This window comes from Lepisma saccharinum, chromosome 8 (assembly GCF_977018435.1).
Source record: "Lepisma saccharinum chromosome 8, izLepSacc3.1, whole genome shotgun sequence".
NCBI lineage: Eukaryota > Metazoa > Arthropoda > Insecta > Zygentoma > Lepismatidae > Lepisma > Lepisma saccharinum.
The window spans coordinates 16,186,963-16,193,762 of record NC_139236.1 but is presented as its reverse complement, the minus strand read 5'-3'; positions in this window follow the sequence as shown (position 1 = coordinate 16,193,762).

Below are 6,800 nucleotides of genomic sequence, written 5' to 3'. Positions count from 1 at the left end.
AAATGTGTCTCAACTAAGAATTAGCATTTAACGCGAATTTCTCGAAAAATCAAGTTTTGATCCTATAGTCGAATTGTAAGACATAAAACGCTTTTCAGGCTCTGACAAGCTTAATAATTCAACATTTTAATGAAAATCATCTCTGGCTTTCTTTGTAGAGAAAGTGAGTCTCTAGTATTGAACGCGTTTATCTCGAAAAATCAAGTATTCATCCTATAGTCGAAATGTGATAATTAATAGGATTTTAGGCTCTTATATACATAATAATTCAACATTTTAATGAAAATCATATCTGGCTTGGCCTGTATAGAAAATGAGTTTCAAACGAAAATTAGCATTGATCGCGAATTTCTCGAGAAATCAAGTTTTGATCCTATATTCGAAAGGTAATAATATAAATCTTTTCAGGCTCTGAAAACCATAATAATTCAAAATTTTAAAGGAAATCATCTCTGGCTTGGTCAGTATAAAAAATGAGGCTCAAGTGAGTGTTAGCATTGAACGCAAATTTCTCGAAAAATCAAGTTTTATACAGACCAAGCCAGAGGTGATTTACATTAAAATGTTGAATTATTAAGCTTTTCAGAGATTGAAAAGCTTTTAATTGTGACATTTCGACTATAAGATCAAAGTTGATTTTTCGAGAAATTTGCGTACAATGCTAATACTCACTTGGGACTCATTTTCTATACAGACCAAGCCAGAGATGATTTTCTTTAAAATGTTGAATTATTATGCTTTTCAGAGATTGAAAAGAGTATTAATTATTACATTTCGCCTATAATCTCAAAACTTGATTTTTCGAAAAATTCGCGTTAAATGTTATTTTCGTTTGAAACTCATTTTCTCTACTGACGTAGCCAGTGATGATTTTTTAAAAAATGTCGAATTACAGTAGAGCCAAAACTAGGGGCCGGGTGGGGGAGGGCGCCAGGACAGTTTACTTTCCCTTGGAATATAAGGTTTAGCAGAGTGCGGGGGCAACTGCCAGTCCACACTTCATAATCGTCGCAACTGTACATGCCACAAGAAATGCTTCTACTAATGTTTTTAATCTTTCATTGATTGGTAGGATTTTAGGAAATACTTTTCAAATCATTCAGCTGTTATAAGTTAACACATAATAAGATCTTACATATCAACTTTCTGCATCCGGAAATGCTTGACATAAAATGCATAAATATCAACGGAAATATCCAAGAAACGTAGATAAGCATTCTCGTCCAAAGCCGTTTACTTCCCGAAAAAGATTTTGCAAAGAAGTATGTTTGAACCCATGACCTTCCATTCCATAAGCAAACGCTCCCCCTACACCACACGGTTCACGTTATTTTATGCACTGGGTTCGGATTTCACTTTAAACTGTAGGTCCAGTCCCGATTAGCCTTACTGTGCATAAAGTTGACTTAAAACACCAAATCAACCAATTCATATCCTTTCAGAGTGGGCCTTCTATGATACTGTAGTCAGCCAGCATCCGAAAATACAGTTCTGCTTCGCGTATACCACAGTGAAATTGCATTTAATATTGTGACTAATTTTACTTGAAAACTACAGATAAAAGAGATAATAGTGTCCAGAAAAAGAAAGTCAAAGTAAATCTTCCTACAAAGTATTTTACTCCATTGCCAAACATTTCAGTTAAGAATAATATTAAGCTTTTCCATTGACCGTATTTTTGATTCATGGTGAATTTACTAAAGGGACCATGTGTAGAGATCTAAATATGTTAGGAGCTCAGAAAGAGTTAACATGGAAATTACAACGAACCAGTGGCGTTCGCTCATTAAAATTTTCAGGGTACCACTTTAGTTAAGGATAGCCATCACAATTTGATTTCCATGATAGAATTTCTTGTCAACAATGTTAGGGATATTTTATTTTACATAGATAAATTTTGCCATAAAACGTCGCATTTATGCACTTCAGATTAATCACGACCAATAATTTTAACAACGGAACAAGAAGAAGAGATTTTTTTTGCGATTTTCTCGCAAAATTTTCCCGTTTTTTATAAAGATATTTCTAGTAAGTAAATGTTTTGGGAAATCGACTTGCGTTTGATTAGAATCACGATAAAGTCAAACGAAATTTTGATTGAAATCAGGGAAATTTTACAAAAGGGCAATTTTGGCATTTTATGCACATAGATTAATCAAAATTTTTCAGCAAAATGCCCGGGCTAAGCCTCGGTGATTAGCACAGGCATGTGCAGCAAAAGTCACCACGGCACCGTTAGCCTTTCCAAAAATTAAAAACAGTGTGGTCTACCACAAATGTTATAATTTGAGAATTTATTATTATTATTAATATTTATTATTAGGAAATTTAGTTCACTTACCCAATTTGCACCTTATTCGACGATGCAGCAATAAATTCATTACTTCTTACTGATTAACTTCATGTTAATTTTAGTACAGTAGGTAATAATTAGTAATTTGTATTTATATTGTAATACATTGCATAACTATTCTTGATCTATTTTGTTTGGACAAACCTAAGTGATTGACACACCATTCTTATATGAGTCAAGTATACTTTTCCGCGGCGGGTCTGTCTATAAGACCAAGTGATTTGAATTATACGGCGGACTCAAGAAGTTTTGAGTGGTTAAATTTCTTTTGTTTAAAGAAAATTTGGAATTGAGAAAGTTTTTTATTATTCTTATTGTGTTTAGAATTTGAATTTCACTCTTTTAATTCCCTGATGCCATATTTGTTACCACCTGGAGTTTCAACGAAAGTCCGAAATAGCATTTACTGAATTTTTTGTTTTACATTGCATAATATGAACCACGGCAAATTGCACCGGCCTATCATTTATTAGGAGGCCATTAGAGGCTTGCCAAAGCAACCTCTTAGGACACTAATAGCTTGCTTTGCGCATCTCAAATTTTATATATATATTTTTTTAAGGGTTCACAACATAATATTTTTTTTACATTTAAACAGAATTTAGAACATGCTTTCAACACTTACCTTTGTTATTAATTTTACATTTTGTAATTTTGAAGTGAAATTTATTACTGACAGTAAATTATTTCAGTTTATCAGAACACGTAATGGTATTTTAATATCAGGCTCAGGTCAATTTATTGTCATTCAGAATTTGAATAATAATTTGAACACCCACAGATCAATTCAAATTAACGAGGGGCAATCTATATTTTTTAACTATCAGGATTTTTCTCAAATTATTGTGGATCAACAAATTTTATATACAAGAATTTTAGCTTTTGAACAGGTAAAAATGAGGGAAGTTGAATTACCACTTAATATTCCCAAGAATTTATCTGATTTCACTATTCCCCAATGGACTCCGTTTGAACTTGCCTTAAAGCAACTTAATCAATCTATTAGTAAGGGCATTTCATTTCAGGAATTAGTTTTAAACCCTTTGCCCATGTCTATATTAGTATCTATTATTTGGAATTTGTTACTAACATCTGTATTAGGGTGTTATTTTTATAAGCACCAACAACTTGCAAGACAGGTTCATTCAGAGCAGCACAGTAATAATTAATAATTCAAGGCTATTCAATATCATGGATATTAATATTTTAATTACGGTTGTATATTTTATTTAAATTTTCCTTATTTATTTTCAAAGAGTTATGGCAATTATTTAATCAATTTTTTTTAATTGTATTTTATCTTGATGAGGCAATTTAATTTAATTTTAAGAAAAGGCAATGGAATAAGTTTGGTTTTGTGAGCTTACCAGAATTAAATAAACCTATCCTACGCAGTTTCCTTTCATTTTTATAATTTTCCTTTTATTTTAACCTAACCTGTCTATACGGAACGACGTGGACAAGCAATGCCTACACCAATCATGGGCATTTTGTATGAAGGACCTCCGCAGAAGCTACCATGCAGAAAGACTCATCACCATATTACAAGGAAGCATGCAGACATTTTCTACTACAAGAGGACTACATTTTTCCCGGAAAGCCTGTATTCAACCAGGAATTTTCCAGTTTAGTGTTACAGACTATCAACGACACCTAGTAAAGGAACCAGACAAAATTTCCCTCTACACTGTTTCCAGTTGGGACAAATTTTCCCCTTCTCCCAAGTTTTACGGGTAATTTAACACCCTTTACATTATTTATATGTATATAATAAACCTAGGATGAAGGCCAAGGGTGTTATGTATCAAATACCTTATGCAGGTCTTAAATCTCTTAAAACTATTGATAGTCTTTTAACCAAAAAGCAGCGCAAGAAAAAAAATTCTTGTCTTGCCAAGGGCCATGGTATGAAATTGTTGCTTAGTACCCCCCAATTAAAAAAATTACAGCAATCAAGAAAAAAATCACATGTGGGGGGATTTATATTTACTATCCCTGCCATCTTAGCTGCTCTCGGGGCTGTGGGGAGCTTGGCCGGGGGATCAGCTGCCATAGCAAAAACAGTAATAGATGCCAAAAAGAACAAGGCAGAATTAGATGAGCAGAGGCGCCATAACCTGGCCATGGAGAAACAAGGCAAAGGTGTTAAGAGAGCCATGAATAAGTTTAAAAAAACAAGAGCCGCTTACAAACCAAGATATTGAAGCTTTAATCAAGCCATTGGGCATCAAAAATTTTAGAGGTGTGTACATGTCTGATTCTTTACCAGAACAACCACTCAACAAAGAGTGTGCCATAGTTAATTTAGATAAGTACAAAAATCTGGGCACTCGCTGGATCTGTTATCTTAAATATTTAAAAGATGAGGCATTTGTGTTTGATTCATTTGGAGGTGTTCCACCTGAAAATTTAGTAAAATATCTAAAATCAACTAATCTTTATTACAATAATGCACGTGTTCAAAATTTCAAAGATGTTAATTGTGGATATTTGTGTTTATCTGTTCTTAGATATGTCTCAAATAAATAAACCATCAATTGAAGATTTTCAAAAAGCCTTGTGGTATTTAAAACATCATGGGGGTATTCCATCTCACCAGCCAAAATTCAATATTGAAACTCAAATTACATGATGACATAGTGTATCCCAAAACAATAGCTCTCAGAGCATTTTATGGCATGTACTTGATCCCTAATATTACACACCACAACAACAAAATTGCAGTTGGTGACCAAAACATTGTCATCACTCCAGGGCAGTATAATCTGTCCACTTTAAATGCTCAGTTACCCAGAGGTATAGTGTTAAGTCAAAATTCTGTCACTCACAGAGTAGAGATTGCATCTGCTACAGAGACAGTGGATCTGGGTACTATAGGAGAGCTGTTAGGATTTGAGAACAACACAAAACTTGAACCAGCCATCAAACACACTGCTGTTAATATACCTAAATTCTTAGCCATAGAGACTCTGAATATTCACTGTAATGTGGCCGAGGGTATGATCACCAAATCAAATGGCATAGGCACTCACAAACAAACTGGCATCATTGCAACATTCAAACCTAATTCTGAATTTATGGAGCCAATCATCTACAATCCGTCACCAACATTATATTTTCCTGTGTGCCATAATAGAATAGATTACATTGAGTTGATGGTCACTAACGAAAAAGAAGAATTAGTTGATTTTGCTGGAGCCACAACAACTGCTATCATAGAGATAAATATTTAAATAAAAATACATACAAGAAAAAAATGGAAAATATTGAGAGTTATGAGCTACAATCATTCCCTCCAAACAGGAGGACCTTTGCAAATTTAAATCAACCCAACACAGAGATTGAGGTTGATCTTGATGTAGGGGATGGCTTTATACACCCTCACAGAGCAGATCTATACATCAAATTTGATGTTGTAAAGCTCGATGGTACAGATTATCCGGCAAACACAAATATAAGATTGGTAGATAATTTTGTGCCACATCTGTTCTCTGAAATTGAGATCAGAAAACATGGTGTTGTTATAAACAGAGTGGATTACCCCGGCATTACCTCCACAGCTTTGGCCACACTAAAATTATCCAAAACCGAGGCTTCTTACTACAAAATAGGTGGATTTGAGGCTGGTGATAAGATATTATCTAAAAACCACACAGTACTGTTCCCCATGCGCCTGTTGCCAGGATTCTTCACAGATTACAAAGATATTATGTGGAAGGGTGGTTTAAGAATTACATTTAGAAGAGCTGCCAATGATAATAATGAGTAGTTGTATTTACGATAGGATGAGCACCACTTACAAGTGTAGAAAGGAAGAGCCCTCCTCAAGCAGGTTTGGCTATACTTAAAACAAGCTCAACATGCCCATATGAGCTTTTTGCTCAAGTGTGGAACCCCCTCTAATCCAAGATTTTTGTAAAAATGCCCTCGGGAATTTCTCAGAAAGGAAGAGCCCCCTCAGATTGATTTGCTCATACTTACAAAAGGCACTTCTGTGAGATTTTTGTCCATAAACTTGTCAAAAATTGATATTTTTTTGGCCATACCAGAAATTAAGCCAATACACACACCCACACACACCCATATACACACATATTTACTTCCAATTTAAGTTCAATTGAACCCCAGGTTCAATCTAATATTAAAACAATGCAATATGCAGAGCCCCTCTAGAATTGCTCCGTGACTCTCTCATTTCTTACATCATATGTTTCAAGTAATTCTCCTCTGTGTCAGTGTGTACAATTCCCGAGACGGTAGTATTGATTTTTGCTTTGCATGTTCTCCCCAGCGCCAGTATTTACAGAAATTCCCGAGTATTGCAGCTTTGATGCAATATTGCATCAGCTAGTATTGTGAGAGTGGCTGAGGAGAACAGATGTGTTTTTATAGTGCTCCTCATACTTACAGACTTGTTTGATTTAATATGAATATTAAATATATATTG